The sequence below is a fragment of the Vicugna pacos genome, chromosome 36 (genome assembly GCF_048564905.1).
Source record: "Vicugna pacos chromosome 36, VicPac4, whole genome shotgun sequence".
Lineage (NCBI taxonomy): Eukaryota > Metazoa > Chordata > Mammalia > Artiodactyla > Camelidae > Vicugna > Vicugna pacos.
Window position 1 is genome coordinate 7,766,895 of NC_133022.1, and position 23,962 is coordinate 7,790,856.

At 60.3% G+C, this 23,962-nt stretch overlaps 1 long non-coding RNA gene across 1 annotated transcript; it reads left to right on the plus strand.

Annotated features, from left to right (window-relative positions):
* The first annotated feature begins 20,284 nt into the window (after nucleotides 1-20,284).
* LOC140691628 (uncharacterized) lies at nucleotides 20,285-22,497 on the plus strand. Its single transcript, XR_012067375.1, has 3 exons — nucleotides 20,285-20,340; nucleotides 20,624-20,792; nucleotides 22,341-22,497. It is a non-coding gene; the product is annotated as an uncharacterized lncRNA (long non-coding RNA).
* Nucleotides 22,498-23,962: the final 1,465 nt, after the last annotated feature.

Below are 23,962 nucleotides of genomic sequence, written 5' to 3' on the forward strand. Positions count from 1 at the left end.
CCCATCGTGCCCTGGGGAGGAGGTGTCTCTTGTAGAGTGCTACGGAGTAAGAGGCCTGTGACAGAAGGCAGGCGTGTCAGTTCTGCACACGGGGCTTCAACAGGGAGCACGTTCCGGGCTCCCCGAAGGAGAAGCCCACCCCTGCCATTGTCTGCAGCGTGTGGAGCCCTGACCTTCCACGGCCGTTGATCGGCTATGGAAGAGACACCTGAACCCGTGGCCTGTGGTGTCTCCCTCAGGGTCACGAGACCTGTCTCCCACTCGGTCTGATGCGGGGACGAGTGGGATACGGGGAAGGAAGGCTCACCAGGTTTTGTGTGGCTTCAGCAAAGTCTTCGCAGGCGAGCCTAATCCTCCATCCCTTCTGTGGTTTTCAGCCCACGTAGGACCCGGCCCGGCCCCGGCATTGGCCGGCAGCTCCCGCCCGCCTGCGGCGGCCCCGGAGGCCCAGGTAAGTGGGGTGGCCGTGCTCCGTTGGACGTCGTCCTGGGAAAGGTGAGCTTCCTGTTTTCCCGGAAGCCATTCCCGCCCTCATCTCCAGACTGTGTGTCCTGTGACGGGTCTGGCATGTCGTTCGCTTTCCAATTCAGTCTCCCCAGGGGCCAGTGGGCTGCTTGTCCCTGGAGCCCGTCACCTTGGCTGGTGCCTGCAGAAGCCATGAGGGAGTGCTCAGAAGCCGAGGACCGCAGACTTTGGCTGTGGGTTTGTCGAGATAGCGTGCGGAGGGTGAGCCCTCGCTCCACACTGGCTTCTCCTGGCTCTGCTGACTCCTTCCTGCCGACCTGCACCTGGGGTTGCTCCTGGGTCACTGAGGCAGAGTCCTGTGTCGTCACTCGTTTGACTTGTTTCCTTGCTGAGGCCAGGTGATTCTCCTGTTTAGCATGGCCATTGAAATGCTCGTAACTGAGAAAGGGGCAAAGCCCTCCCTCCAGCTTTGTCCTGTGTGCTTTGTGCAGCTTTGAGTCTACCTGTTTGGTGTGGGGTAAATGTCAGAACCCGTGACCGTCTGTTCTCGGGACGGAGATGTGCCTGGCCCGCTGCGTCCAGTTGTACTCTGGGTAGATGTTGCTTTTGTAGTAAGAAATAGAGGCTTGAAGGGAAAGAGCCCGCAGTGAAGAGGCCTACTTCCCTGCAGGGGAATTGCGACGCGCAGCAGCGTCCTCCCATCGTGCTCCCCACCCCTGCGCCGGGTCGGGCCTGCCCCGGAAGCTGTCAGAGCTGCTCCTGGGCGTCAGCACGACACGTCGCGGGAGTTTGCGCACGGGCCTGTAGGGTCCTTTTGGTGTCAGTTGTGGGATCCAGACATCCCACTTGAGTTTGCCGAAGGACACAAGTAGTGCGCGCTTCGTAGCGCACTGAAAACCCAGACGTCCCTGAGGATAGCGGTGATTGTAGCGGAGCCTGACTACCTCCCGTGGGCAGCGTTGTCCCCTCAGGAGCACTTGGGCAGCTCCCCCGCAGGACTCCGGGGTGCCCAGCTCCCCAGTGCACGTTGCGCCCAGGGGAAGCCCCTGCAGGTCGGAGGAGATTACTTGGTTTGGGGGGAAGGAGAGGGCCAGGCAGGGTCCTGGAGGCAGAGCGGTGACCCAGGTGCGGCTCTGATTGCACGTGTGGAGGACGAGCTTTTCACGTCCGTCCCTTCTGCGTGTTCCTGGTCCGCGCCGGGCCAGCTCCCGTGGAGCTGGGGTGGTGGCGAGGAGGGCTGTCCTGCCCAAAGGGGCTGCCTGTTGTGAAGGCGCTGCTTTTGTCAGAGTGCTGGAAGCTCTGTGTGCATCCTCGCAGGCAGGACCCTTGGCTTCGTCCACTTGGAGACACCGGCGACGTCGTGTGGCGCCATTGTTGTCCCCCCGTGTCCTGCTGCGCGGCCCGGGCTGCCGGCTGCAGGCCCCAGAGGGCTGGGTGGAGCATGGGGCACTGTGCTGCTGGGTGGGCACCCGGCGGGGTTTGGGGAGGGTGCCCGGTGCCGACAGCTGATGCGTTGGGTTTCGGCTTTTGTTGGTGGTCGCTCCGTTTCTGTCGCCTGACACGGCTCTCCCTTCTGCCCTGCAGGTTACCTTGCAGCGTCCCGGCGTTTGTAGGGACCGGCCCGTGTTGCCACCAGCACCTGGGCCCCCCTTGGGCCCTGTGCAGCCTCGCTCACCAGTACCGGATGCTCCACTTGGTAAGATGAAAGCGTCCATTCCTCTGTTTGTTCCTTGCGTCACTGCAGGAGAAGGGCAGATCGCTCTCCAGGTCCCTCCCAGGGCATGGGCCACCCTGACTGGGCTGTCGGCCGTGCTCCCCTGGTCCCTTAGCGGACGCAATTGATGGACCGCGTCTTCCCCTCCCCCATCGTGCCCTGGGGAGGAGGTGTCTCTTGTAGAGTGCTACGGAGTAAGAGGCCTGTGACAGAAGGCAGGCGTGTCAGTTCTGCACACGGGGCTTCAACAGGGAGCACGTTCCGGGCTCCCCGAAGGAGAAGCCCACCCCTGCCATTGTCTGCAGCGTGTGGAGCCCTGACCTTCCACGGCCGTTGATCGGCTATGGAAGAGACACCTGAACCCGTGGCCTGTGGTGTCTCCCTCAGGGTCACGAGACCTGTCTCCCACTCGGTCTGATGCGGGGACGAGTGGGATACGGGGAAGGAAGGCTCACCAGGTTTTGTGTGGCTTCAGCAAAGTCTTCGCAGGCGAGCCTAATCCTCCATCCCTTCTGTGGTTTTCAGCCCACGTAGGACCCGGCCCGGCCCCGGCATTGGCCGGCAGCTCCCGCCCGCCTGCGGCGGCCCCGGAGGCCCAGGTAAGTGGGGTGGCCGTGCTCCGTTGGACGTCGTCCTGGGAAAGGTGAGCTTCCTGTTTTCCCGGAAGCCATTCCCGCCCTCATCTCCAGACTGTGTGTCCTGTGACGGGTCTGGCATGTCGTTCGCTTTCCAATTCAGTCTCCCCAGGGGCCAGTGGGCTGCTTGTCCCTGGAGCCCGTCACCTTGGCTGGTGCCTGCAGAAGCCATGAGGGAGTGCTCAGAAGCCGAGGACCGCAGACTTTGGCTGTGGGTTTGTCGAGATAGCGTGCGGAGGGTGAGCCCTCGCTCCACACTGGCTTCTCCTGGCTCTGCTGACTCCTTCCTGCCGACCTGCACCTGGGGTTGCTCCTGGGTCACTGAGGCAGAGTCCTGTGTCGTCACTCGTTTGACTTGTTTCCTTGCTGAGGCCAGGTGATTCTCCTGTTTAGCATGGCCATTGAAATGCTCGTAACTGAGAAAGGGGCAAAGCCCTCCCTCCAGCTTTGTCCTGTGTGCTTTGTGCAGCTTTGAGTCTACCTGTTTGGTGTGGGGTAAATGTCAGAACCCGTGACCGTCTGTTCTCGGGACGGAGATGTGCCTGGCCCGCTGCGTCCAGTTGTACTCTGGGTAGATGTTGCTTTTGTAGTAAGAAATAGAGGCTTGAAGGGAAAGAGCCCGCAGTGAAGAGGCCTACTTCCCTGCAGGGGAATTGCGACGCGCAGCAGCGTCCTCCCATCGTGCTCCCCACCCCTGCGCCGGGTCGGGCCTGCCCCGGAAGCTGTCAGAGCTGCTCCTGGGCGTCAGCACGACACGTCGCGGGAGTTTGCGCACGGGCCTGTAGGGTCCTTTTGGTGTCAGTTGTGGGATCCAGACATCCCACTTGAGTTTGCCGAAGGACACAAGTAGTGCGCGCTTCGTAGCGCACTGAAAACCCAGACGTCCCTGAGGATAGCGGTGATTGTAGCGGAGCCTGACTACCTCCCGTGGGCAGCGTTGTCCCCTCAGGAGCACTTGGGCAGCTCCCCCGCAGGACTCCGGGGTGCCCAGCTCCCCAGTGCACGTTGCGCCCAGGGGAAGCCCCTGCAGGTCGGAGGAGATTACTTGGTTTGGGGGGAAGGAGAGGGCCAGGCAGGGTCCTGGAGGCAGAGCGGTGACCCAGGTGCGGCTCTGATTGCACGTGTGGAGGACGAGCTTTTCACGTCCGTCCCTTCTGCGTGTTCCTGGTCCGCGCCGGGCCACCTCCCGTGGAGCTGGGGTGGTGGCGAGGAGGGCTGTCCTGCCCAAAGGGGCTGCCTGTTGTGAAGGCGCTGCTTTTGTCAGAGTGCTGGAAGCTCTATGTGCATCCTCGCAGGCAGGACCCTAGGCTTCGTCCACTTGGAGACACCGGCGACGTCGTGTGGCGCCATTGTTGTCCCCCCGTGTCCTGCTGCGCGGCCCAGGCTGCCGGCTGCAGGCCCCAGAGGGCTGGGTGGAGCGTGGGGCACTGTGCTGCTGGGTGGGCACCCGGCGGGGTGTGGGGAGGGTGCACGGTGCCGACAGCTGATGCGTTGGGTTTCGGCTTTTGTCGGTGGTCGCTCCGTTTCTGTCGCCTGACACGGCTCTCCCTTCTGCCCTGCAGGTTACCTTGCAGCGTCCCGGCGTTTGTAGGGACCGGCCCGTCTTGCCACCAGCACCTGGGCCCCCCTTGGGCCCTGTGCAGCCTCGCTCACCAGTACCGGATGCTCCACTTGGTAAGATGAAAGCGTCCATTCCTCTGTTTGTTCCTTGCGTCACTGCAGGAGAAGGGCAGATCGCTCTCCAGGTCCCTCCCAGGGCATGGGCCACCCTGACTGGGCTGTCGGCCGTGCTCCCCTGGTCCCTTAGCGGACGCAATTGATGGACCGCGTCTTCCCCTCCCCCATCGTGCCCTGGGGAGGAGGTGTCTCTTGTAGAGTGCTACGGAGTAAGAGGCCTGTGACAGAAGGCAGGCGTGTCAGTTCTGCACACGGGGCTTCAACAGGGAGCACGTTCCGGGCTCCCCGAAGGAGAAGCCCACCCCTGCCATTGTCTGCAGCGTGTGGAGCCCTGACCTTCCACGGCCGATGATCGGCTATGGAAGAGACACCTGAACCCGTGGCCTGTGGTGTCTCCTTCAGGGTCACGAGACCTGTCTCCCACTCGGTCTGATGCGGGGACGTGTGGGATACGGGGAAGGAAGGCTCACCAGGTTTTGTGTGGCTTCAGCAAAGTCTTCGCAGGCGAGCCTAATCCTCCATCCCTTCTGTGGTTTTCAGCCCACGTAGGACCCGGCCCGGCCCCGGCATTGGCCGGCAGCTCCCGCCCGCCTGCGGCGGCCCCGGAGGCCCAGGTAAGTGGGGTGGCCGTGCTCCGTTGGACGTCGTCCTGGGAAAGGTGAGCTTCCTGTTTTCCCGGAAGCCATTCCCGCCCTCATCTCCAGACTGTGTGTCCTGTGACGGGTCTGGCATGTCGTTCGCTTTCCAATTCAGTCTCCCCAGGGGCCAGTGGGCTGCTTGTCCCTGGAGCCCGTCACCTTGGCTGGTGCCTGCAGAAGCCATGAGGGAGTGCTCAGAAGCCGAGGACCGCAGACTTTGGCTGTGGGTTTGTCGAGATAGCGTGCGGAGGGTGAGCCCTCGCTCCACACTGGCTTCTCCTGGCTCTGCTGACTCCTTCCTGCCGACCTGCACCTGGGGTTGCTCCTGGGTCACTGAGGCAGAGTCCTGTGTCGTCACTCGTTTGACTTGTTTCCTTGCTGAGGCCAGGTGATTCTCCTGTTTAGCATGGCCATTGAAATGCTCGTAACTGAGAAAGGGGCAAAGCCCTCCCTCCAGCTTTGTCCTGTGTGCTTTGTGCAGCTTTGAGTCTACCTGTTTGGTGTGGGGTAAATGTCAGAACCCGTGACCGTCTGTTCTCGGGACGGAGATGTGCCTGGCCCGCTGCGTCCAGTTGTACTCTGGGTAGATGTTGCTTTTGTAGTAAGAAATAGAGGCTTGAAGGGAAAGAGCCCGCAGTGAAGAGGCCTACTTCCCTGCAGGGGAATTGCGACGCGCAGCAGCGTCCTCCCATCGTGCTCCCCACCCCTGCGCCGGGTCGGGCCTGCCCCGGAAGCTGTCAGAGCTGCTCCTGGGCGTCAGCACGACACGTCGCGGGAGTTTGCGCACGGGCCTGTAGGGTCCTTTTGGTGTCAGTTGTGGGATCCAGACATCCCACTTGAGTTTGCCGAAGGACAAAAGTAGTGCGCGCTTCATAGCGCACTGAAAACCCAGACGTCCCTGAGGATAGCGGTGATTGTAGCGGAGCCTGACTACCTCCCATGGGCAGCGTTGTCCCCTCAGGAGCACTTGGGCAGCTCCCCCGCAGGACTCCGGGGTGCCCAGCTCCCCAGTGCACGTTGCGCCCAGGGGAAGCCCCTGCAGGTCGGAGGAGATTACTTGGTTTGGGGGGAAGGAGAGGGCCAGGCAGGGTCCTGGAGGCAGAGCAGTGACCCAGGTGCGGCTCTGATTGCACGTGTGGAGGACGAGCTTTTCACGTCCGTCCCTTCTGCGTGTTCCTGGTCCGCGCCGGGCCAGCTCCCGTGGAGCTGGGGTGGTGGCGAGGAGGGCTGTCCTGCCCAAAGGGGCTGCCTGTTGTGAAGGCGCTGCTTTTGTCAGAGTGCTGGAAGCTCTGTGTGCATCCTCGCAGGCAGGACCCTAGGCTTCGTCCACTTGGAGACACCGGCGACGTCGTGTGGCGCCATTGTTGTCCCCCCGTGTCCTGCTGCGCGGCCCAGGCTGCCGGCTGCAGGCCCCAGAGGGCTGGGTGGAGCGTGGGGCACTGTGCTGCTGGGTGGGCACCCGGCGGGGTGTGGGGAGGGTGCACGGTGCCGACAGCTGATGCGTTGGGTTTCGGCTTTTGTCGGTGGTCGCTCCATTTCTGTCGCCTGACACGGCTCTCCCTTCTTCCCTGCAGGTTACCTTGCAGCGTCCCGGCGTTTGCAGGGACCGGCCCGTGTTGCCACCAGCACCTGGGCCCCCCTTGGGCCCTGTGCAGCCTCGCTCACCAGTACCGGATGCTCCACTTGGTAAGATGAAAGCGTCCATTCCTCTGTTTGTTCCTTGCGTCACTGCAGGAGAAGGGCAGATCGCTCTCCAGGTCCCTCCCAGGGCATGGGCCTCCCTGACTGGGCTGTCGGCCGTGCTCCCCTGGTCCCTTAGCGGACGCAATTGATGGACCGCGTCTTCCCCTCCCCCATCGTGCCCTGGGGAGGAGGTGTCTCTTGTAGAGTGCTACGGAGTAAGAGGCCTGTGACAGAAGGCAGGCGTGTCAGTTCTGCACACGGGGCTTCAACAGGGAGCACGTTCCGGGCTCCCCGAAGGAGAAGCCCACCCCTGCCATTGTCTGCAGCGTGTGGAGCCCTGACCTTCCACGGCCGTTGATCGGCTATGGAAGAGACACCTGAACCCGTGGCCTGTGGTGTCTCCCTCAGGGTCACGAGACCTGTCTCCCACTCGGTCTGATGCGGGGACGAGTGGGATACGGGGAAGGAAGGCTCACCAGGTTTTGTGTGGCTTCAGCAAAGTCTTCGCAGGCGAGCCTAATCCTCCATCCCTTCTGTGGTTTTCAGCCCACGTAGGACCTGGCCCGGCCCCGGCATTGGCCGGCAGCTCCCTCCCGCCTGCAGCGGCCCCGGAGGCCCAGGTAAGTGGGGTGGCCGTGCTCCGTTGGACGTCGTCCTGGGAAAGGTGAGCTTCCTGTTTTCCCGGAAGCCATTCCCGCCCTCATCTCCAGACTGTGTGTCCTGTGACGGGTCTGGCATGTCGTTCGCTTTCCAATTCAGTCTCCCCAGGGGCCAGTGGGCTGCTTGTCCCTGGAGCCCGTCACCTTGGCTGGTGCCTGCAGAAGCCATGAGGGAGTGCTCAGAAGCCGAGGACCGCAGACTTTGGCTGTGGGTTTGTCGAGATAGCGTGCGGAGGGTGCGCCCTCGCTCCACACTGGCTTCTCCTGGCTCTGCTGACTCCTTCCTGCCGACCTGCACCTGGGGTTGCTCCTGGGTCACTGAGGCAGAGTCCTGTGTCGTCACTCGTTTGACTTGTTTCCTTGCTGAGGCCAGGTGATTCTCCTGTTTAGCATGGCCATTGAAATGCTCGTAACTGAGAAAGGTGCAAAGCCCTCCCTCCAGCTTTGTCCTGTGTGCTTTGTGCAGCTTTGAGTCTACCTGTTTGGTGTGGGGTAAATGTCAGAACCCGTGACCGTCTGTTCTCGGGACGGAGATGTGCCTGGCCCGCTGCATCCAGTTGTACTCTGGGTAGATGTTGCTTTTGTAGTAAGAAATAGAGGCTTGAAGGGAAAGAGCCCGCAGTGAAGAGGCCTACTTCCCTGCAGGGGAATTGCGACGCGCAGCAGCGTCCTCCCATCGTGCTCCCCACCCCTGCGCCGGGTCGGGCCTGCCCCGGAAGCTGTCAGAGCTGCTCCTGGGCGTCAGCACGACACGTCGCGGGAGTTTGCGCACGGGCCTGTAGGGTCCTTTTGGTGTCAGTTGTGGGATCCAGACATCCCACTTGAGTTTGCCGAAGGACACATGTAGTGCGCGCTTCGTAGCGCACTGAAAACCCAGACGTCCCTGAGGATAGCGGTGATTGTAGCGGAGCCTGACTACCTCCCGTGGGCAGCGTTGTCCCCTCAGGAGCACTTGGGCAGCTCCCCCGCAGGACTCCGGGGTGCCCAGCTCCCCAGTGCACGTTGCGCCCAGGGGAAGCCCCTGCAGGTCGGAGGAGATTACTTGGTTTGGGGGGAAGGAGAGGGCCAGGCAGGGTCCTGGAGGCAGAGCGGTGACCCAGGTGCGGCTCTGATTGCACGTGTGGAGGACGAGCTTTTCACGTCCGTCCCTTCTGCGTGTTCCTGGTCCGCGCCGGGCCAGCTCCCGTGGAGCTGGGGTGGTGGCGAGGAGGGCTGTCCTGCCCAAAGGGGCTGCCTGTTGTGAAGGCGCTGCTTTTGTCAGAGTGCTGGAAGCTCTGTGTGCATCCTCGCAGGCAGGACCCTTGGCTTCGTCCACTTGGAGACACCGGCGACGTCGTGTGGCGCCATTGTTGTCCCCCCGTGTCCTGCTGCGCGGCCCAGGCTGCCGGCTGCAGGCCCCAGAGGGCTGGGTGGAGCGTGGGGCACTGTGCTGCTGGGTTGGCACCCGGCGGGGTGTGGAGAGGGTGCCCGGTGCCGACAGCTGATGCGTTGGGTTTCGGCTTTTGTCGGTGGTCGCTCCGTTTCTGTCGCCTGACACGGCTCTCCCTTCTGCCCTGCAGGTTACCTTGCAGCGTCCCGGCGTTTGCAGGGACCGGCCCGTGTTGCCACCAGCACCTGGGCCCCCCTTGGGCCCTGTGCAGCCTCGCTCACCAGTACCGGATGCTCCACTTGGTAAGATGAAAGCGTCCATTCCTCTGTTTGTTCCTTGCGTCACTGCAGGAGAAGGGCAGATCGCTCTCCAGGTCCCTCCCAGGGCATGGGCCACCCTGACTGGGCTGTCGGCCGTGCTCCCCTGGTCCCTTAGCGGACGCAATTGATGGACCGCGTCTTCCCCTCCCCCATCGTGCCCTGGGGAGGAGGTGTCTCTTGTAGAGTGCTACGGAGTAAGAGGCCTGTGACAGAAGGCAGGCGTGTCAGTTCTGCACACGGGGCTTCAACAGGGAGCACGTTCCGGGCTCCCCGAAGGAGAAGCCCACCCCTGCCATTGTCTGCAGCGTGTGGAGCCCTGACCTTCCACGGCCGTTGATCGGCTATGGAAGAGACACCTGAACCCGTGGCCTGTGGTGTCTCCCTCAGGGTCACGAGACCTGTCTCCCACTCGGTCTGATGCGGGGACGAGTGGGATACGGGGAAGGAAGGCTCACCAGGTTTTGTGTGGCTTCAGCAAAGTCTTCGCAGGCGAGCCTAATCCTCCATCCCTTCTGTGGTTTTCAGCCCACGTAGGACCCGGCCCGGCCCCGGCATTGGCCGGCAGCTCCCGCCCGCCTGCGGCGGCCCCGGAGGCCCAGGTAAGTGGGGTGGCCGTGCTCCGTTGGACGTCGTCCTGGGAAAGGTGAGCTTCCTGTTTTCCCGGAAGCCATTCCCGCCCTCATCTCCAGACTGTGTGTCCTGTGACGGGTCTGGCATGTCGTTCGCTTTCCAATTCAGTCTCCCCAGGGGCCAGTGGGCTGCTTGTCCCTGGAGCCCGTCACCTTGGCTGGTGCCTGCAGAAGCCATGAGGGAGTGCTCAGAAGCCGAGGACCGCAGACTTTGGCTGTGGGTTTGTCGAGATAGCGTGCGGAGGGTGAGCCCTCGCTCCACACTGGCTTCTCCTGGCTCTGCTGACTCCTTCCTGCCGACCTGCACCTGGGGTTGCTCCTGGGTCACTGAGGCAGAGTCCTGTGTCGTCACTCGTTTGACTTGTTTCCTTGCTGAGGCCAGGTGATTCTCCTGTTTAGCATGGCCATTGAAATGCTCGTAACTGAGAAAGGGGCAAAGCCCTCCCTCCAGCTTTGTCCTGTGTGCTTTGTGCAGCTTTGAGTCTACCTGTTTGGTGTGGGGTAAATGTCAGAACCCGTGACCGTCTGTTCTCGGGACGGAGATGTGCCTGGCCCGCTGCATCCAGTTGTACTCTGGGTAGATGTTGCTTTTGTAGTAAGAAATAGAGGCTTGAAGGGAAAGAGCCCGCAGTGAAGAGGCCTACTTCCCTGCAGGGGAATTGCGACGCGCAGCAGCGTCCTCCCATCGTGCTCCCCACCCCTGCGCCGGGTCGGGCCTGCCCCGGAAGCTGTCAGAGCTGCTCCTGGGCGTCAGCACGACACGTCGCGGGAGTTTGCGCACGGGCCTGTAGGGTCCTTTTGGTGTCAGTTGTGGGATCCAGACATCCCACTTGAGTTTGCCGAAGGACACAAGTAGTGCGCGCTTCGTAGCGCACTGAAAACCCAGACGTCCCTGAGGATAGCGGTGATTGTAGCGGAGCCTGACTACCTCCCGTGGGCAGCGTTGTCCCCTCAGGAGCACTTGGGCAGCTCCCCCGCAGGACTCCGGGGTGCCCAGCTCCCCAGTGCACGTTGCGCCCAGGGGAAGCCCCTGCAGGTCGGAGGAGATTACTTGGTTTGGGGGGAAGGAGAGGGCCAGGCAGGGTCCTGGAGGCAGAGCGGTGACCCAGGTGCGGCTCTGATTGCACGTGTGGAGGACGAGCTTTTCACGTCCGTCCCTTCTGCGTGTTCCTGGTCCGCGCCGGGCCAGCTCCCGTGGAGCTGGGGTGGTGGCGAGGAGGGCTGTCCTGCCCAAAGGGGCTGCCTGTTGTGAAGGCGCTGCTTTTGTCAGAGTGCTGGAAGCTCTGTGTGCATCCTCGCAGGCAGGACCCTTGGCTTCGTCCAATTGGAGACACCGGCGACGTCGTGTGGCGCCATTGTTGTCCCCCCGTGTCCTGCTGCGCGGCCCGGGCTGCCGGCTGCAGGCCCCAGAGGTCTGGGTGGAGCGTGGGGCACTGTGCTGCTGGGTGGGCACCCGGCGGGGTGTGGGGAGGGTGCACGGTGCCGAAAGCTGATGCGATGGGTTTCGGCTTTTGTCGGTGGTCGCTCCGTTTCTGTCGCCTGACACGGCTCTCCCTTCTGCCCTGCAGGTTACCTTGCAGCGTCCCGGCGTTTGCAGGGACCGGCCCGTGTTGCCACCAGCACCTGGGCCCCCCTTGGGCCCTGTGCAGCCTCGCTCACCAGTACCGGATGCTCCACTTGGTAAGATGAAAGCGTCCATTCCTCTGTTTGTTCCTTGCGTCACTGCAGGAGAAGGGCAGATCGCTCTCCAGGTCCCTCCCAGGGCATGGGCCACCCTGACTGGGCTGTCGGCCGTGCTCCCCTGGTCCCTTAGCGGACGCAATTGATGGACCGCGTCTTCCCCTCCCCCATCGTGCCCTGGGGAGGAGGTGTCTCTTGTAGAGTGCTACGGAGTAAGAGGCCTGTGACAGAAGGCAGGCGTGTCAGTTCTGCACACGGGGCTTCAACAGGGAGCACGTTCCGGGCTCCCCGAAGGAGAAGCCCACCCCTGCCATTGTCTGCAGCGTGTGGAGCCCTGACCTTCCACGGCCGTTGATCGGCTATGGAAGAGACACCTGAACCCGTGGCCTGTGGTGTCTCCCTCAGGGTCACGAGACCTGTCTCCCACTCGGTCTGATGCGGGGACGAGTGGGATACGGGGAAGGAAGGCTCACCAGGTTTTGTGTGGCTTCAGCAAAGTCTTCGCAGGCGAGCCTAATCCTCCATCCCTTCTGTGGTTTTCAGCCCACGTAGGACCCGGCCCGGCCCCGGCATTGGCCGGCAGCTCCCGCCCGCCTGCGGCGGCCCCGGAGGCCCAGGTAAGTGGGGTGGCCGTGCTCCGTTGGACGTCGTCCTGGGAAAGGTGAGCTTCCTGTTTTCCCGGAAGCCATTCCCGCCCTCATCTCCAGACTGTGTGTCCTGTGACGGGTCTGGCATGTCGTTCGCTTTCCAATTCAGTCTCCCCAGGGGCCAGTGGGCTGCTTGTCCCTGGAGCCCGTCACCTTGGCTGGTGCCTGCAGAAGCCATGAGGGAGTGCTCAGAAGCCGAGGACCGCAGACTTTGGCTGTGGGTTTGTCGAGATAGCGTGCGGAGGGTGAGCCCTCGCTCCACACTGGCTTCTCCTGGCTCTGCTGACTCCTTCCTGCCGACCTGCACCTGGGGTTGCTCCTGGGTCACTGAGGCAGAGTCCTGTGTCGTCACTCGTTTGACTTGTTTCCTTGCTGAGGCCAGGTGATTCTCCTGTTTAGCATGGCCATTGAAAAGCTCGTAAGTGAGAAAGGGGCAAAGCCCTCCCTCCAGCTTTGTCCTGTGTGCTTTGTGCAGCTTTGAGTCTACCTGTTTGGTGTGGGGTAAATGTCAGAACCCGTGACCGTCTGTTCTCGGGACGGAGATGTGCATGGCCCGCTGTGTCCAGTTGTACTCTGGGTAGATGTTGCTTTTGTAGTAAGAAATAGAGGCTTGAAGGGAAAGAGCCCGCTGTGAAGAGGCCTACTTCCCTGCAGGGGAATTGTGACGCGCAGCAACGTCCTCCCGTCGTGCTCCCCACCCCTGCGCCGGGTCGGGCCTGCCCCGGAAGCTGTCAGAGCTGCTCCTGGGCGTCAGCACGACACGTCGCGGGAGTTTGCGCACGGGCCTGTAGGGTCCTTTTGGTGTCAGTTGTGGGATCCAGACATCCCACTTGAGTTTGCCGAAGGACACAAGTAGTGCGCGCTTCGTAGCGCACTGAAAACCCAGACGTCCCTGAGGATAGCGGTGATTGTAGCGGAGCCTGACTACCTCCCGTGGGCAGCGTTGTCCCCTCAGGAGCACTTGGGCAGCTCCCCCGCAGGACTCCGGGGTGCCCAGCTCCCCAGTGCACGTTGCGCCCAGGGGAAGCCCCTGCAGGTCGGAGGAGATTACTTGGTTTGGGGGGAAGGAGAGGGCCAGGCAGGGTCCTGGAGGCAGAGCGGTGACCCAGGTGCGGCTCTGATTGCACGTGTGGAGGACGAGCTTTTCACGTCCGTCCCTTCTGCGTGTTCCTGGTCCGCGCCGGGCCAGCTCCCGTGGAGCTGGGGTGGTGGCGAGGAGGGCTGTCCTGCCCAAAGGGGCTGCCTGTTGTGAAGGCGCTGCTTTTGTCAGAGTGCTGGAAGCTCTGTGTGCATCCTCGCAGGCAGGACCCTTGGCTTCGTCCACTTGGAGACACCGGCGACGTCGTGTGGCGCCATTGTTGTCCCCGCGTGTCCTGCTGCGCGGCCCGGGCTGCCGGCTGCAGGCCCCAGAGGGCTGGGTGGAGCGTGGGGCACTGTGCTGCTGGGTGGGCACCCGGCGGGGTGTGGGGAGGGTGCCCGGTGCTGACAGCTGATGCGTTGGGTTTCGGCTTTTGTCGGTGGTCGCTCCGTTTCTGTCGCCTGACACGGCTCTCCCTTCTGCCCTGCAGGTTACCTTGCAGCGTCCCGGCGTTTGCAGGGACCGGCCCGTGTTGCCACCAGCACCTGGGCCCCCCTTGGGCCCTGTGCAGCCTCGCTCACCAGTACCGGATGCTCCACTTGGTAAGATGAAAGCGTCCATTCCTCTGTTTGTTCCTTGCGTCACTGCAGGAGAAGGGCAGATCGCTCTCCAGGTCCCTCCCAGGGCATGGGCCACCCTGACTGGGCTGTCGGCCGTGCTCCCCTGGTCCCTTAGCGGACGCAATTGATGGACCGCGTCTTCCCCTCCCCCATCGTGCCCTGGGGAGGAGGTGTCTCTTGTAGAGTGCTACGGAGTAAGAGGCCTGTGACAGAAGGCAGGCGTGTCAGTTCTGCACACGGGGCTTCAACAGGGAGCACATTCCGGGCTCCCCGAAGGAGAAGCCCACCCCTGCCATTGTCTGCAGCGTGTGGAGCCCTGACCTTCCACGGCCGTTGATCGGCTATGGAAGAGACACCTGAACCCGTGGCCTGTGGTGTCTCCCTCAGGGTCACGAGACCTGTCTCCCACTCGGTCTGATGCGGGGACGAGTGGGATACGGGGAAGGAAGGCTCACCAGGTTTTGTGTGGCTTCAGCAAAGTCTTCGCAGGCGAGCCTAATCCTCCATCCCTTCTGTGGTTTTCAGCCCACGTAGGACCCGGCCCGGCCCCGGCATTGGCCGGCAGCTCCCGCCCGCCTGCGGCGGCCCCGGAGGCCCAGGTAAGTGGGGTGGCCGTGCTCCGTTGGACGTCGTCCTGGGAAAGGTGAGCTTCCTGTTTTCCCGGAAGCCATTCCCGCCCTCATCTCCAGACTGTGTGTCCTGTGACGGGTCTGGCATGTCGTTCGCTTTCCAATTCAGTCTCCCCAGGGGCCAGTGGGCTGCTTGTCCCTGGAGCCCGTCACCTTGGCTGGTGCCTGCAGAAGCCATGAGGGAGTGCTCAGAAGCCGAGGACCGCAGACTTTGGCTGTGGGTTTGTCGAGATAGCGTGCGGAGGGTGAGCCCTCGCTCCACACTGGCTTCTCCTGGCTCTGCTGACTCCTTCCTGCCGACCTGCACCTGGGGTTGCTCCTGGGTCACTGAGGCAGAGTCCTGTGTCGTCACTCGTTTGACTTGTTTCCTTGCTGAGGCCAGGTGATTCTCCTGTTTAGCATGGCCATTGAAAAGCTCGTAAGTGAGAAAGGGGCAAAGCCCTCCCTCCAGCTTTGTCCTGTGTGCTTTGTGCAGCTTTGAGTCTACCTGTTTGGTGTGGGGTAAATGTCAGAACCCGTGACCGTCTGTTCTCGGGACGGAGATGTGCATGGCCCGCTGTGTCCAGTTGTACTCTGGGTAGATGTTGCTTTTGTAGTAAGAAATAGAGGCTTGAAGGGAAAGAGCCCGCTGTGAAGAGGCCTACTTCCCTGCAGGGGAATTGTGACGCGCAGCAACGTCCTCCCGTCGTGCTCCCCACCCCTGCGCCGGGTCGGGCCTGCCCCGGAAGCTGTCAGAGCTGCTCCTGGGCGTCAGCACGACACGTCGCGGGAGTTTGCGCACGGGCCTGTAGGGTCCTTTTGGTGTCAGTTGTGGGATCCAGACATCCCACTTGAGTTTGCCGAAGGACACAAGTAGTGCGCGCTTCGTAGCGCACTGAAAACCCAGACGTCCCTGAGGATAGCGGTGATTGTAGCGGAGCCTGACTACCTCCCGTGGGCAGCGTTGTCCCCTCAGGAGCACTTGGGCAGCTCCCCCGCAGGACTCCGGGGTGCCCAGCTCCCCAGTGCACGTTGCGCCCAGGGGAAGCCCCTGCAGGTCGGAGGAGATTACTTGGTTTGGGGGGAAGGAGAGGGCCAGGCAGGGTCCTGGAGGCAGAGCGGTGACCCAGGTGCGGCTCTGATTGCACGTGTGGAGGACGAGCTTTTCACGTCCGTCCCTTCTGCGTGTTCCTGGTCCGCGCCGGGCCAGCTCCCGTGGAGCTGGGGTGGTGGCGAGGAGGGCTGTCCTGCCCAAAGGGGCTGCCTGTTGTGAAGGCGCTGCTTTTGTCAGAGTGCTGGAAGCTCTGTGTGCATCCTCGCAGGCAGGACCCTTGGCTTCGTCCACTTGGAGACACCGGCGACGTCGTGTTGCGCCATTGTTGTCCCCGCGTGTCCTGCTGCGCGGCCCGGGCTGCCGGCTGCAGGCCCCAGAGGGCTGGGTGGAGCGTGGGGCACTGTGCTGCTGGGTGGGCACCCGGCGGGGTGTGGGGAGGGTGCCCGGTGCCGACAGCTGATGCGTTGGGTTTCGGCTTTTGTCGGTGGTCGCTCCGTTTCTGTCGCCTGACACGGCTCTCCCTTCTGCCCTGCAGGTTACCTTGCAGCGTCCCGGCGTTTGCAGGGACCGGCCCGTGTTGCCACCAGCACCTGGGCCCCCCTTGGGCCCTGTGCAGCCTCGCTCACCAGTACCGGATGCTCCACTTGGTAAGATGAAAGCGTCCATTCCTCTGTTTGTTCCTTGCGTCACTGCAGGAGAAGGGCAGATCGCTCTCCAGGTCCCTCCCAGGGCATGGGCCACCCTGACTGGGCTGTCGGCCGTGCTCCCCTGGTCCCTTAGCGGACGCAATTGATGGACCGCGTCTTCCCCTCCCCCATCGTGCCCTGGGGAGGAGGTGTCTCTTGTAGAGTGCTACGGAGTAAGAGGCCTGTGACAGAAGGCAGGCGTGTCAGTTCTGCACACGGGGCTTCAACAGGGAGCACGTTCCGGGCTCCCCGAAGGAGAAGCCCACCCCTGCCATTGTCTGCAGCGTGTGGAGCCCTGACCTTCCACGGCCGTTGATCGGCTATGGAAGAGACACCTGAACCCGTGGCCTGTGGTGTCTCCCTCAGGGTCACGAGACCTGTCTCCCACTCGGTCTGATGCGGGGACGAGTGGGATACGGGGAAGGAAGGCTCACCAGGTTTTGTGTGGCTTCAGCAAAGTCTTCGCAGGCGAGCCTAATCCTCCATCCCTTCTGTGGTTTTCAGCCCACGTAGGACCTGGCCCGGCCCCGGCATTGGCCGGCAGCTCCCGCCCGCCTGCGGCGGCCCCGGAGTCCCAGGTAAGTGGGGTGGCCGTGCTCCGTTGGACGTCGTCCTGGGAAAGGTGAGCTTCCTGTTTTCCCGGAAGCCATTCCCGCCCTCATCTCCAGACTGTGTGTCCTGTGACGGGTCTGGCATGTCGTTCGCTTTCCAATTCAGTCTCCCCAGGGGCCAGTGGGCTGCTTGTCCCTGGAGCCCGTCACCTTGGCTGGTGCCTGCAGAAGCCATGAGGGAGTGCTCAGAAGCCGAGGACCGCAGACTTTGGCTGTGGGTTTGTCGAGATAGCGTGCGGAGGGTGAGCCCTCGCTCCACACTGGCTTCTCCTGGCTCTGCTGACTCCTTCCTGCCGACCTGCACCTGGGGTTGCTCCTGGGTCACTGAGGCAGAGTCCTGTGTCGTCACTCGTTTGACTTGTTTCCTTGCTGAGGCCAGGTGATTCTCCTGTTTAGCATGGCCATTGAAAAGCTCGTAAGTGAGAAAGGGGCAAAGCCCTCCCTCCAGCTTTGTCCTGTGTGCTTTGTGCAGCTTTGAGTCTACCTGTTTGGTGTGGGGTAAATGTCAGAACCCGTGACCGTCTGTTCTCGGGACGGAGATGTGCATGGCCCGCTGTGTCCAGTTGTACTCTGGGTAGATGTTGCTTTTGTAGTAAGAAATAGAGGCTTGAAGGGAAAGAGCCCGCTGTGAAGAGGCCTACTTCCCTGCAGGGGAATTGTGACGCGCAGCAACGTCCTCCCGTCGTGCTCCCCACCCCTGCGCCGGGTCGGGCCTGCCCCGGAAGCTGTCAGAGCTGCTCCTGGGCGTCAGCACGACACGTCGCGGGAGTTTGCGCACGGGCCTGTAGGGTCCTTTTGGTGTCAGTTGTGGGATCCAGACATCCCACTTGAGTTTGCCGAAGGACACAAGTAGTGCGCGCTTCGTAGCGCACTGAAAACCCAGACGTCCCTGAGGATAGCGGTGATTGTAGCGGAGCCTGACTACCTCCCGTGGGCAGCGTTGTCCCCTCAGGAGCACTTGGGCAGCTCCCCCGCAGGACTCCGGGGTGCCCAGCTCCCCAGTGCACGTTGCGCCCAGGGGAAGCCCCTGCAGGTCGGAGGAGATTACTTGGTTTGGGGGGAAGGAGAGGGCCAGGCAGGGTCCTGGAGGCAGAGCGGTGACCCAGGTGCGGCTCTGATTGCACGTGTGGAGGACGAGCTTTTCACGTCCGTCCCTTCTGCGTGTTTCTGGTCCGCGCTGGGCCAGCTCCCGTGGAGCTGGGGTGGTGGCGAGGAGGGCTGTCCTGCCCAAAGGGGCTGCCTGTTGTGAAGGCGCTGCTTTTATCAGAGCGCTGGAAGCTCTGTGTGCATCCTCGCAGGCAGGACCCTTGGCTTCGTCCACTTGGAGACACCGGCGACGTCGTGTGGCGCCATTGTTGTCCCCCCGTGTCCTGCTGCGCGGCCCGGGCTGCCGGCTGCAGGCCCCAGAGGGCTGGGTGGAGCGTGGGGCACTGTGCTGCTGGGTGGGCACCCGGCGGGGTGTGGGGAGGGTGCCCGGTGCCGACAGCTGATGCGTTGGGTTTCGGCTTTTGTCGGTGGTCGCTCCGTTTCTGTCGCCTGACACGGCTCTCCCTTCTGCCCTGCAGGTTACCTTGCAGCGTCCCGGCGTTTGCAGGGACCGGCCCGTGTTGCCACCAGCACCTGGGCCCCCCTTGGGCCCTGTGCAGCCTCGCTCACCAGTACCGGATGCTCCACTTGGTAAGATGAAAGCGTCCATTCCTCTGTTTGTTCCTTGCGTCACTGCAGGAGAAGGGCAGATCGCTCTCCAGGTCCCTCCCAGGGCATGGGCCACCCTGACTGGGCTGTCGGCCGTGCTCCCCTGGTCCCTTAGCGGACGCAATTGATGGACCGCGTCTTCCCCTCCCCCATCGTGCCCTGGGGAGGAGGTGTCTCTTGTAGAGTGCTACGGAGTAAGAGGCCTGTGACAGAAGGCAGGCGTGTCAGTTCTGCACACGGGGCTTCAACAGGGAGCACGTTCCGGGCTCCCCGAAAGAGAAGCCCACCCCTGCCATTGTCTGCAGCGTGTGGAGCCCTGACCTTCCACGGCCGTTGACCGGCTATTGAAGAGGCACCTGAACCCGTGGCCTGTGGTGTCTCCCTCAGGGTCACGAGACCTGTCTCCCACTCGGTCTGATGCGGGGACGAATGGGATATGGGGAAGGAAGGCTCACCAGGTTTTGTGTGGCTTCAGCAAAGTCTTCGCAGGCGAGCCTAATCCTCCATCCCTTCTGTGGTTTTCAGCCCACGCAGGACCTGACACGTCTCAACTTTGGCCTGGCCCCTTCCTGACACCTGATTCCGATGTGGAGGCTCAGGTAAATTGAGTGTTCATAACGTTCGATGTCTCTCTAGGGAATGTGTTGTTTTTGTTTCCCTTGCCTTTGTATTATCCTCTTCTGTAGACATGTGTTTTTAGACAAGTGTTTTGTGTCATTAGAATTTCAAACTGTTGCCCACGGGCACAGTGGTCTTCTCCCCTCAGCCCTATCACTTTCGATGGAGCCTTCAGAAAGCATCAGATTTCTTACATGCTGTGTATCGTAGACTTTGTCTGTTTGTCGAATGTGGGTCTTCAGTTTGAGCCCTTGCTCCACACTTATGTCTCCTCGCTTTTCTGTTTCTTCCCTAACACTTTCTTTTCTGATTGTTGCTGTTTAAGTTATCGAGATTCCTGTTGTCCTTCTTTGGTTTCCCGGCTCAGTCCAGGTGATTCTACTGTTTTGCATGGCCGTTCAAGTCCTCATGACTGGGAAATTGCAGAGGTCTCCCTCCAGCTTTGTTCCGTGGGCTTTGTGCAGCTTTGAGTCTTCCTGGGTGGGGTAAATGTCACAACCCACCTCTGTCTTTTCTCGGGAGGGAAATGTGCCTGGCCCGCTGCCTCCAGTTGTACTCTGGGTAGAAAAGCCTGACTCTCAGAATTGTTGCTTTTGTAGTAGGATGTAGAGGCTTGAAGGGAAATAGCACAAAGTGAAGAGGCGTACTTCCCTGCAGGGGAATTGCAACACTCAGCAGCATCCTCCCATTGTGCTCCCCACCCTGCACCGAGTTGGTCCTGCCCTGGGAGCTGTCAGAGCTGATCTTCTGATTCAGCATGAGATGCCGTGGGATTTTTCGCACGGGCTAGTAGGGTCCCTTTGGTGTCAGTTGTGGAATCAAGACTTTCCTCTTCAATTTCCCAAAGGACACATGTAGTGTGTGCTTCGTAGCACAGTTAAAACCCAGACATCCCTGGGGATAGCGGTGATTGTAGCGGAGCCTGACTACCTCCTAAGGGCAGCCTTATCTCCTCAGGATCACTTGAGCAGCTCCCCCATAGGACTCCAGGCTGCCAAGCTCCCCAGGGCTCTTTGCACCCAGGGGCAGCCCCTGCAGGGTGGTGGAGGGCCCTACATGAGGAGGGGGCAGAAAGGGCCTGGCAGGGTGCTGCAGGCAGAGCAGTAACCCAGGTGTGACTCTGCACGTGTGGAGAATGTGTTTTAACATTCTTTGTTTCTCTGTGTTCTTGTTCTGCAGAACATTACATGTCGTTGTAGCTTTGGAAGATTCCTTAAAATTTTGTTCTCCATGGAGAAGTTTCGTTTTCATAAGGTGAATATTTGTCAATTTGCTGGAACCTCTATGAATTTTTTATCGGTTAGGACCCTTGGCTGCATGAACTTACAGAATTTGTTGGTGACGTGCAGCCTCCGTGTCGTATCCCTGTGTCCTTCTGTCGACCCAGGCTGGGTGGAGCATGTGGTAGTGGTCTGCTGTCTGGCCACCTGGTGGAGGTGAGGGTGACAGGTGCTGACAGGTGGTGCATTATGTTTCTGGTTTTGTCTGTGTTTATCCTTTTGTCTGTCATTCAGCAGATCTCTCTTCTGTTCCACAGGGCACTGTGGATGGCAAAGCGCCCCGTTCTTACTCAGGGCCAGCTCATGTTTCCCCCTGTATGAGTGGCCCAACGTCACCCTTCATGGGCTATTCGCCACCTCCACCTGGACCACCCTCGTGGCCTCTGGGTCCTCAGGCATAAGCAGAGCCACCAGTTTCTCCACTTGGTAAGATGAGAGCATGTTGTCCTTTTCCATTGTTGAGTCTTTTCTGAAGGGGAGATGGCACTCCAGGGCCTTGCGTTGCCTGAGGAAACCTATCTTGGGGCATTATAATGTTCATGTAGTTTCCTAGCACACACATTTGATGGGCTTTGTCATTTCCCCATCCTATCCTGGGAAGCAGGTGTCTCTTGTATAGTACAAGAGACTTTTGACAGAATATCAAATGAGTTTTAAGTCCCTGTTTGGCAGATGTGCCTCCGGCTTGGACCATGTGATGTACTTTTTTTTTTGATGAAGCACACCACTAACTTTTGGGGTCTCAGGGTGTTCCTTCGAGGGTTGAGGGAGAGAGACATTCAGCTTGTCATCACCATAACAGACGTGCCAATACAAAGCCCCAAAGTGCAAAAGAGGGACACGTGAGCCACACAGGAGTGAATAGGACGGTGTGAAGGGGAAGAAAGAAATTGAGGTGCCCAGCGAGGGTTTGTTGGAGCTGGAAGGTCACTCCCAGCTGGGAGGGCAGTCCAGGCAGGCTTTCTGAATGCAACGTGAGGTCCACTCAGAGCCACGTGTGTGTGCAGGGGACTCAGTGCAGCCATGCACATATCCCCGTCAGAACCCACTGCCTCCAGAAAGCCCTCAGTTCACAACGTCATATACAAATGATTGTTCTCTTGGGTTTCTGAAAGTCCTAGATCTGGATGAAAGAAATCTCTGGATATCAGAGAAAGTGAAATTTAGCTTGTTTTTTTCAGAATATTTTGTGTGGCTAAAGTTTTCTTCTGCCCCGGTGATTTGAAAAGTACAGGCAGGATTCAGATCAGCTGAGCAGGTGCCTTGCCCTTCAGCATGAGGCAGGTTCTTTAGGGGAAGTCAGGAGTGGTCAGGAGACCCCCTCCAAGACCCCGTCCCCACACCCCTGCTCCCTCCTGTCACCATGCCCACTGCCAGCTTAGCATCTCTATGTTTATGTGTGAAGATCCAATTTCTGATTCTTTGTTTGAATTCCTGCAGTTCAGCCCCCAACACCAAGACCCATTGGGGCCCCCACAGGGTCTCAGCTTTGTTGTCTGTGAGCCGGGGGTAACACTGGCTCCTGATGTCATTGTCAGGAGGATCAGGTGAAGCACACACATTGTTTTGCAATATGACTGGGACATATTTCTCACTCAGCATTCTCATAGTTTAAAAGAAAGTGTCTGCACACAGAATCATCAAAAGAGACCTCGGGAAGTACATTAAATTAAACTGAAGATCTAAGAGCTCAGGCCCAGAGCTTACTATTCTCTGCTTTAGAGATAAGGTGAAGGGTCACTTTCTTTTATTAAACCTCTGGTCCTACAAGTTAAAGAAGGAAATGTAATAATGAGAATGTGCACATTTTCAGATCTGTGTCCGAGATGTGAAAACAATTATTTCCATTATATATAGACATGGAGCTGCACCCACAGACTGCAGTGTCTGTCAGAGGCCATGCATACGTTAGAGAAGACAAACTCGGGAAAAAATAAGATCCTATTAAAATAAATATTTCTTTTTGCCTTACAGCCCAGTAAGTTTGAAAGCTGAAGGGGACCCCAAGCTGTGGCAACGATGTGTTTAGAGACGATGTCGGAGGTGCATTGCAGCCTAAATGTCTCCCTGCTCCATCCTGCCACCTCTGCTATTGTCTCCTATTGTCACCCCTAATGAATCTGTCACAGTTCTCTGTGTCAGTGTCTGTTTCCTGGAGGACCAGTGGTCACACACTCTCGAGGGCACACAGTGATTCACAGGCACACAATTCACAAACCAGCAGGAACTAGGATGACAGGGCGGATGCAAGGTCACCCCTGTGGGGCAGCAGTGACCATAGGGGCCCCGGGGCTGCTTCTGGGCGGCGGGCACAGCCTGTGTCTGATCCAGTGACGGCTGTGCAGCTTCAGTCTGCAAACACTCACTGGGCAGGTGGACCTGTCAGTCACAGGGGCATCTGGTCGTGAGCCAGATGATCAGAATGAAGTGGCCGTGTCTCATGATGAGGAACAGATGAGGTGCAGAAGGGGCCACGGGCATCCAGCGAAAGGCCTCGCACTGACCAGGCCCGTGTCCCCACGCTGCGTGTCATCTGCCCGGCCGCCCCGGCTCCAGGCAGGCCCTGAGTGGGGCTGAGGGCGGCAGTGCTCTCAGTGAGCCCGTGAGCGCCCTTCATCCTCCCACAGCCTCCTGACTCTGAGGTGGGCGGGGCAGGGTCAGTGGGTGGGGCGCCACCACTGCCAGGGAGGTGGTGTTGGGTATAAAATGAGTCCACTCCACTATGCACCAGCTGTCCCTGGAGCCCGCGGGGCCCTCCCTCCTTCCAGGTTGGGGAGGCGGCCAGCCCTGCAGCAGCTCTAGGGCCCAGGCTGGGCCACCAACAGGTCAAGGTGAGACTGCACTGCCTGGGAAGGGGGGGAAGAGCGGTGCAGCAGTAAATGCCAGCGAGAGCAGCTCTGTAACCGGCTCCACCTCTGTGAGCAGGGCCAGGGCTCGAACTTGGCCGTGAGGGTGGGAGGGCTGGGAGAGCTGGGGCCCTGTGACCCTGGACAGGGCTGAACCTGAGCTCAGGGCCGGAGGGCCTGGGGGAGAGACAGAAAGACACAGGCAGGGAGAGAGAGGGTGTGAGTGATAGAGAGGTGGGGGTTAAGTCCTAGAGAGGGACAGGAGGTGATGGAACACCAGGTAGGGGGAAGCGGACATGAGGAGGCATATCCACTTAATGTTAGGTGTGGTGTTGCTAAGTAAGGTCCACATCAAGTCTTTTCCTGTTTTTTCAGGTTTTTTTTTTTTGCAGCATAATAGGAAAATCCTGCTTCACACAGGTGCATGTAGCAAACGAAGCAGTACACAACCTGCACGCCTCGCAACGCTTGGCTGCTCCTGACTCAGGGTGCTCCAAAAATCATTTCCTGAAAGTTCAGTGAAATTTTGCTTCACCTGGGAATCAGATGTTAAATCAATCAGGCTCTCAAAGTTCCATGCCACTAATGAGGCTGGTTTAAGTTACTGTAGATGGATTTCTAACCCAAGCACTCTTATCCTTTGTTAAAGGAAAATATTAACAAAACAGAACACAAACCCCTGGGGTGCTGCACAGCAGCCATGCGAGTGTCTCCATCAACCATAGGACTAGTCACTGAGTGTAGGAAAAC